Source organism: Arvicola amphibius, chromosome 9 (assembly GCF_903992535.2).
Source record: "Arvicola amphibius chromosome 9, mArvAmp1.2, whole genome shotgun sequence".
In the NCBI taxonomy this organism is placed as follows: Eukaryota; Metazoa; Chordata; class Mammalia; order Rodentia; family Cricetidae; genus Arvicola; species Arvicola amphibius.
Window position 1 is genome coordinate 14,322,719 of NC_052055.2, and position 6,000 is coordinate 14,328,718.

The 6,000-nt window shown below is 45.5% G+C and overlaps 1 protein-coding gene across 1 annotated transcript in view; it reads right to left on the reverse strand.

The window, feature by feature from the left end:
* Window positions 1-5,789, reverse strand: part of Rad21 (RAD21 cohesin complex component) — a 29,743-nt gene extending 23,954 nt beyond the window's left edge. Inside the window, exon 1 of the mRNA XM_038343169.1 lies at window positions 5,716-5,789. The gene's annotated coding sequence lies outside the window, so the exon portion shown is untranslated. The remainder of the gene's footprint in view (window positions 1-5,715) is intronic.
* Between the last annotated feature and the right edge of the window lie 211 nt (window positions 5,790-6,000).

Consider the following 6,000-nt stretch of genomic DNA (forward strand, 5'->3'; position numbering starts at 1 on the left):
AAGGCTTTTAGTTTTGATGTCTATGAGCACAATGCTGACCAGCACAGCACCCTAACTCTATGGGTGTAGGAGAGGCTCTCCAATTGGACATACAGGGAAATCATGCCCTGTACTGGAAACCTGGTCAGTCCTCGGGCTAGTGAAATCGTGGATCTTGAAGGAGAGCCTGCAACCGTCATTTTACTAAACTGTGCATTCCTACTAGAGTCTAAACAACTGTTCTTAGATCCAGATAAATGCAGTTCTCACCTCTCCTCAGGGAAACTTCTCTTTGCAACAAAAACCATTACGAGAAAGAAAGGCGCAACCCATCAAAATACAGACTAGTGGAGCCCAGGCCCAAATGATACATCTACAACACAACTCCTGCACCTGAGCTCAGAGACCATCGAGGGAAGGAGACAGAAAGATTTTAAAAGCCAGAGGAACCCAAGTTTGTTGCGAGACACTGTTTACTAGAAATGTGAAGTCTCAACAAGATGGCTGGCAAAACATGACCTGAGAAAGGACAACACCAACAGACATGCTGACATGGAAGGGGGGGAAGCTTGAGGCCCCAGTCCTAGACAAAGAACTAGAGCAGCTAAGGAATGCTGAGAGCAGGAGAAACAGTTTCCCCCAAGGGGGAGAATACCAAATGGTCAGCCCTGAAAACATACATCCAAGTATCATACAGACTGAGCAGGTTTTATTTATGTTTAGGAACACACATATGCACACTTGCATGCATACAAACACCTGTACAAAACAATTAAGAAAAAGAGGCCATGAATTTGAAAGAGGAGGTGGGGTACATGGGAGGATTTGGAGGGGTGAAAGAGAAAGGGAAAATTATGTATTATTTATGCGATGGTAGTGTGGAAAGAAGGCAGAAGCAGTCAGGTTTGCTCCAGTTCTCCCTTTGCCAACACTTGGTTAAAAAGGATGCTGAAATTCATATTCTCACCTAATGCTTCAAGTGCATCACTAATTCACAGTAGAAAGGTTTTCTAAAAACGAAATTAAAACACAAGCTTCATCAACTATTTAATATAAGACCGTAAACTTTCTACCAAATATCAGGTTGAAAACTAAAGAATACTATAACAGAAAATGCTCAGTCAGATCAAATGCTATGTGGTGGATTTAACTCCCATATTTTATGTAACAGTATGCTGACCATAATCAAAGGAGCCTTCCATTTGCAAGTCGGAGCTGTCAAGCATTATAAAGCTTGTTAGCAAAACCTCAACTATCCCTAGAGCCTGGCACTGGTGCACACCTTTAGTCCCAGCACCTGGGAGGAAGAGGCAGGAGGATCTCTGTGAGTTTGAGGCTAGCCTGGTTTACAGGGTGAGTTACACGACAGTCAAGGCTACACAGAAAAATCCTGCCTCAAAAACCAAACAAACCTAGAGAATTTATAGAAACTCAATATGGCAACTTTTTCTTAGAAATGCAGCCACTGATCTACACGAAAACCCCAAATAAGAGAGACACTTGTTACACTAATGTAGGCTAAAGGAGTTACTAAATATGTGCTTAAGAAGAAAACAGGATACCAACTCATCTCTTAAATTAAGAAATCTCAAAAACTCTATAGAGATTCTAGAAATTGAAAGTCCTAGCGTTTCAGCAGGTGTCAGGAGTTCATGGCAGTACTTCAGCTGCTGCTCAGGACTGTGTCTAAAGCATTTCAGCTATGCGAAGGCAGGCTCCTAAATAGATTCTGGCATGGGTGGGAGATGGGAAGTAAAGCAGAGGAGTACTAAAATTAATCTGGGAAACAATTAGTAACAGGAGAGCGTTCTACCAAGGGAAGTCAGAGTGGCAGTAGCCACATCTGAATCAAGGAAAACCCAAGCATCATCATTACCTCCTTTCCTTAATTATACAATCTTTTAATTTTTAAAAGTGGTTGTCTATCTGTAGAGATTTTGGAGATCCTAAATTGTGTTGAACCTTTACAAAGACTTTGCATTTGAAGAGAGAGTAGAGCTTGTCAATACAATGACTTGAACAAACATTTTCTAAAGCAGCAACTTATTGTTGATGGTTATTTAGAACATACTCACTAATGCAAAAATAAACTATTTATTCCCAAGAAGAAAGTCAAATTGGCTGGGCAGTGGTGGTGCATGCCTTTAATCCCAGCACTTGGGAGGCAGAGGCAGGTGGATCTCTGTGAGTTCAAGGCCAGCCTAGTCTATAAGAGCTAGTTCCAGGACAGGCTCCAAAGCTACAGAGAAACCCTGTCTCAAATACCAAAAATAAAATAAAATCCCTCCACTCACCTATAGGAAAGTGATGGATAAACTAATACAACTTCTTTGAAGAGCAATGTGGCAAGGTCTTCTGAAAAGGTCTCACACACACACTCATGTTGCCTGGGCAGAAACTACATTTCCAGTAATCAATATTAAAGTTATACTTGGATGTGTGTATTACAGGAGAGAGAGAGAGTGATGGAGAGAAAATGAACTAAGCAGCACCAAATGTTTTGCCAAATTTCCTAATGATTAAAATGCCAGCCCATTTTACATAGGAATAAAGAGCACACAGGACAAGCCTATTTTCTAAGCACTTGATGGAAGTGCAGCTATATTCTGTTGCCTTGATAGCATAACTTACTTATTATTATCATCAAATTTATCAAAACACTAGAAAGACTCTACCTGGTCATTAATAAGTGATTTGAAAACAAATACATCTATACAACAGAATGTAAGGCAGCCTTAAAAAATGCTGTCAGCTTGGTACTAACTAACAGAAGGTCCAGGCCAAACTTAGAGAACTCGTGGGTGGGGGGGTCTTTGTGATCTAACGGACATGGTCTATGTATATACAGCGGCGTCAGTTGCCATCAGATCTAAAGCTTCCCCACATTCTTAGGTTCAGCCAACTGCAATGGGAAATATTTTTAATACGTGTGTCTGTGTACACCTTTTATTCTTTTCATTATTCCCCAAACATGGTGTACCAGAGAATTTAAGCATCCCCCAGGCCTTTCCCCTTGGTATAGGAAGGAGCTGTATGTAATCCCAGCAACAGTGTGCCCCGAGCCAATTTCCTACAGATCCTAAGGCACAGTGGCCCTCTCAACTTTACATGAACACATGCATATCTCAGAGAGATTACAGGCATGGTTCTAGACCATTTCCACTGAGTCAAAGGAGGTTTTGGTTTGTCAGTATGCATAAAGTCAACTGTTTTAGGATATTAATTGTATAACCGCTTTATGTCTAAGAAAACAAGGTGTGTAGCTTTATAAAGTAGTCAATATTTTATTAACCTAAATGGCCTAATCATGATCTGAATGTTGGAAAAAAAGTAACTACAAGTTGGATGCGTAAAGGGTTCTTACAAACCTTCCTTCCACTAGTTTAATTAACAGACAAACAAAAATCAACATAGGAAATATTAAAGGCAACAAAAGATATATAACATTTTAAATCCATCAATGGGAGCCAATGAACATGTAAGGTCACCTGTATATACTTAGGAGCATTTTGCATAAGCACAAAGTATGTGTGGAGTACTTATGAAACTGGACACAGGAGTTACTTCCAGAGAGAGGGTTTACACTTTTGTACTGCTTTGGGTGTATTCATGAATGTGGTTTTTTAAAAAAACCTTGGGCATACCTATCCAAAATAGAAACTACCCCACTAGGAGTCAACATCATCCTGATTTTCATCAGTTAGCAAGTGATGCTTTCTAACCTCGTAGCTCACTTTCCCCATCATAAAAACACCTTCAGATGATAGCTGGGCAGTTTGCTAACTGGAGAACATCAATACCTAACTCGAATAAAAATGGAGCCGTTGGCAAGTGCCATGGAAGGCTAAAAACAAACAAACCAAACAAAATAAAAGCAAAAAGGATGTCTAGCCTGCATCTTACTGACTCTCCTTTGGATCTAATATTGATAGATTCAGTTCTAGTTTGAAAATTAAAACCTTCTGTACTTAGTTATTTGCAATAGCTAAGAAATCATTTCATGCCTGAAATTTAGTCTGGGCCCGCGGTCTGTAATCCCAGGACTCCTGAGTCTGAGGCAGGAGGACCTCTACGGCAAGCCTGGGCTACATAGTAAGACTCCTCCAACTCTCCAAACAATAACAAAAATAGAAAAGCAATCCCCCTCCCCGACTTTTAGCTTTCTCAACCGCATAGTGGGTACAACACTCATCAAGTATAATGAAAATTAAGTGGGCCAGCTCATGTAGTGCCAAGCAGATGCAAACAGGAGTCTCAAAAAACAACCTGCCCAGTTAGCACCTATAAGACAAAACGGAAAACTCAAAGTACTTCGCAAGAATTAAAGGTTCCCCAACTACCCAAGTATAAAATGTCTTAGACTCTGCATGATTTTCTAAGTCAGAAAAGAAATTCCCAAAATTCCCAACTTGTGCACAAAAACCAAACACTGCACTACTTCAACCTCTTTAACTTACAAACTGTGAATGAAGTACTTCAAACACTGGACAGGGCACACGCTCTCGCCAATGCCTTCTCAAAAAAAAAAAAAAAAAAAAAAAAAAAAAAAAAAGGTTGCTCCCAACATCAAAAGTTATTTACAACTTAAAAAAGCCGCCTCAGTCTGTTTACAAAACCCTGCAGCCTCTCAGTCCGCTGGCATTTGATTTTTAATAGGATTTTGCACCCTGGGGGGAACGGACGACGGACAACGCTTGTCCCGCACAGTTTAACGGGAGTAAATATTAACTTTCTCTTGTAAAGAGAAACCCACGTACAGAAGTGGCTTCCATAAACCCTTCAAACACCGACGCGTTTGCGACGCCGAACACAGCTTAACAAATCAGAGAGCCTGAAGAAATCTTCTACAGCCTTTCCCTCTTAAATTTGAAGGCAGTTTGGTCTAGCTGAACACCTCGACAGTGCCACCTTACACTATCCTGGCAGAGCACTCTGAAAAGCCTTCCTGTGCCACGAAATAGGCAGGCTGAATCAGAGCGTCCCCACAACCACTCGATCCTTAATCATTAATAATAATAAAAAGTTTAGAAAGTTACGGGGAAAACCAGTTACACTCATGTCCTAGGAAGCAATGTTCCCCCGTCGTGTTTTAAAACAGCCTGTCCAATTTTGGGAATTCCGAACATTAATAAAAGGAAATATTGGAAAGAAATCGGGTCGGAGAGCCAGCATCCTGGCTGGCGAGTCCCGGGGGCCCCGCGGTCACCACATGCCGGGCGCGAGCCGGACCTCGGACCCCACAACCGATGCACCGCGACCGCCCCGGGAGCCTCCCTGCCGGCTCCCGCCCTCGGCGAGTCCCGCGTCTTTGCGGCCAGCCATTTTCCCTCGAGGGGGCGGCCGGATCCCGGAGAGCGGGCTCGTTCAAACCTCCCTCGCCTCCCCGCCAGCCCCGTGTTCCTGCCGTCCGACCTCGGCACAGCGCAGCGACTTTGGGTGGGGGGGGGGCGCCGAGCGGAGCGGAACCATTAGTCACTCGGCCGGCGCGGAGCACGGCCCGGGGCGGCGAGGACCCCCCAGGCGAGGGCGGGCCCGGGAAGGGGGAACTCGGGGGACCCAGGCGCCCGGAGCGGCCGGGAGCTGGCAGCTGCACGCGGGGGTGGGGGCGCGGTGCCGGTCGCCTTCCCACCGCCACTCCCAGCCGCGGGGCCCGCGCCCCGACAGCAGCACGGCGGGGGAAGAGCAGGGGGGAGGGAGGGAGCCGGAGCCCAAGTAGGGGTCGGCCGGGCCGCTTACCTGTATCTCCGCGGGGAGCCGGGAGGGGTGGGTGGCCCGGGGAGGGGGGGAAAGGGTCGGGGAAGGGGGCGGGGAAAGGGGGAGCCCTTGTGCGGTGTCGCCTCGGAGCCGCTCCCGCCACCGCCACGGCCGCCGCCTCCTTTCCGATTCACTCAAACAAACAAGATGGCTGCCGTTACGGCGCGGCTCTTCCGGCCGCCCAAATCCTCGGTTCAAATCGGCAGGATGTTTACGGTCAAAAACGCCCTCGTGCGCCTGCGCGGCCCGCCGGCGCCGCAGACGGGG